This window comes from Pipra filicauda, unplaced genomic scaffold (assembly GCF_003945595.2).
Source record: "Pipra filicauda isolate LSUMZ 115617 unplaced genomic scaffold, ASM394559v2 scaffold116_size3395265_pilon, whole genome shotgun sequence".
Taxonomy (NCBI): Eukaryota; Metazoa; Chordata; class Aves; order Passeriformes; family Pipridae; genus Pipra; species Pipra filicauda.
This window is the reverse complement of record NW_024103618.1, coordinates 158548-161056: the sequence shown is the minus strand read 5'-3', so window position 1 is coordinate 161056 and position 2509 is coordinate 158548. Positions and strand designations below refer to the sequence as shown.

The 2509-nt window shown below is 37.1% G+C and overlaps 1 long non-coding RNA gene across 1 annotated transcript; it reads right to left on the bottom strand.

Moving 5' to 3' along the window:
* Positions 1–494: 494 nt before the first annotated feature.
* LOC113988727 lies at positions 495–1341 on the bottom strand. The gene is made up of 2 exons (XR_005564898.1): positions 1167–1341; positions 495–1057 (listed from the first exon to the last, which is right to left on the bottom strand). It is a non-coding gene; the product is annotated as an uncharacterized LOC113988727 (long non-coding RNA).
* Positions 1342–2509: the final 1168 nt, after the last annotated feature.

Genomic DNA, 2509 nt, shown 5'->3' with positions numbered 1-2509 from the left:
TACCATGTGCTCCTATAGCATCCAACATTTATCTCCTCAAACAGGATTAACTGAATAATTCATAAGTGCTGCAGAATTGGGAATGAATGAGTTTCCTATACTAATCTTTGTGAAAGTGATTACCAGCATATCATGGGATTGCCAGTACTCCCCTTTACATTATGAATGAATGTGTTACTTCAGTTTCATAAATGACCACTCACAAGGGCTTTTTTCATTCTGTGCTCTCATTACATATGGAACATACGCTGCTGTTGTCGGCTAATATTTTTCTTTTTTTTTTTTTTTTCAGCCTGTATTATCTTCAAAAATAGTGCAGGATTAAAATTGGACATTTGTCTTCCATAGATGTAGAGGATTTTCATGCACAGGACTAAAATCAAACTCTCATTTGACAGAAAAAAAGCATGCTAAAAGTGTTGGTTGGCTCAGAGATTGTGTTTAAGCTCAGGACTGATTCTTTTACTCTCAACTGTGTGTGTAAAGGCAGTGACTTCAACTGATAATATCAATTTTATTACCTTTCAAATGTAGTTTATAACAGGTGCTTTTTCAGCGACAGCATCCCCATCCCCAGAATGATTTAATCACAAAGCCAAGTAAAGATAATGTTCTCGTGCAGTCAACAAGAATCCAATAGTGTATGTGTCTCCTTGGTTTTATCTTGACTCTTCAGGCATTACAACAGGAATCCAGCTTTCGAAGCACCTGTCTCATCCTTGAGACCAAGCAACATTTCTTGAAGCAGAGGAGCTTTGCACTGACCAACACACTTGTACCATGCAAAACTCTTCAGCTTCCTCTTTAGATGGGCCCTGCATCTATCTTTGCCTTCCACACGTGGCCTGTCATCATATATTTGACACCTCAGTATGGCCTTTGTAGCAGAGGTTACATTTTTATTTCAGGTGGCAACAGGCAATTCTCACTGGGAAGAGGAAGGCAGTAAGAACAGTAGTTCTGGGTGTAAGACTGCTGGCTACACACACGAGAACTGAGAGAAAGGTGGAGGACCTGCAGGAACCTGAACAGGTCTCTGTTCCCCTCTGCTCCTTCCCTGTGGGGAAAAGGAATCAATTTCTTTTCACTGCCACATTTCCTCTGGGAAGGGAAAGTAAGGCAAAGGTTATGTGCTGAATGCTGAGTCATTCCTTTGATTTACACACCTGTTGCAGTTTGTGCTTGATTTCTACATGCTGAGTAATCATGCAACATTGCCAATCATTAGACTCAAGTCATCTCCATAACTAAAATGATTCTCCATAAATACGAAGGAAATGCTTAGCGTGACTGTAAAATAACACAAAATTTTATAGGTTGTTATTTTTAAAACATGTTTTACTTAGTTTTCTATATTTGCTCCTTTAATAGAGAAGAATGAAAAGTGAGCAATGCTATTCATTTGTTCTAAACTAAGAACTTTATAATTGTTTCCAAAAGGTATTATCAGCTACATTTTACTGGTAAAGAGAAAATTGTGGAAATCACTGCAGGAAACAAGAGGCATTATCTGGAGTTAAATTCATCTTTGTCTTCTAGCTTACTGAAGAAAACAATTAGTAAACTAGGAACACTGTCAATTGAACACATGCTGCTCTTCCACAACAGAGGGTGAAGCATCTTTACTTTTTTCCCAGAAAAGCTCCAGTTTAGCAAAAACACATTTTCTTTCCTGGTTTTCTGCTATTTTTCCTTGGCAAACTATTCTTTCCCCTTAAATCAGCTCTCCAAAGAGTTCCATTTGGGTTCAGAATCACTCAGTTCTCTGGGTCCTAAGCACACTGCAGCTGTGCCTGATATTGCTGAGATATAAATAGATCACCATCTCAGTGGGTCTTAAAGCCAAAAATAAGCTTATTAAAATTGAGACATTGTATAAACTGCATTCCGTTCTATTAATGCTGAACTTTACTTTCAATAACACTGAATTCAGTTATTCCAGAGCACTACAGGGAAAACTGACAGTCAAAATCAAATCAGTTTGGTAAGAGAAACAAGATATAAACAGGTATTGTGGAAGCTGATGGAGGTTTTGCAGCTGACATTAGATGAACTAGTTAAACTAGACACATGGTGAATATTGTTCTGGTTTTCAAAACCTGAATAATCATCTGCTTTAATTTCCAAACATCTGATGTAATAGTAATTTTACTTGGCAGTCTTCATTTTATGATCCTTTTCTCTCAGATAAACATTAGATTAGTCTCCTGGTGTCTAAATAGATGCTGCTATCTCTAGAGAACTAAAAGAGAAATGGAAGACTTTGAGATGTTTTTTTCGTTTCCCCTTCAATTTTCCTTTTTTGGGATAATAGTTAGAGTTTTTTGACTTTTTTGAAATCTTACCAACCCTTCCACTACATTTGAATTCTATTATAGATTTCTTTAAATTTAGCATTTTTCTCTGGCCAGCAGAATAGGTTATGATGCTGGATTAGTGCTTTATTCATAGTAGGATTTCAGATGAGTCACGGATATATCTCTGCAGCAGCTGTTGCAGACCTTGTAAT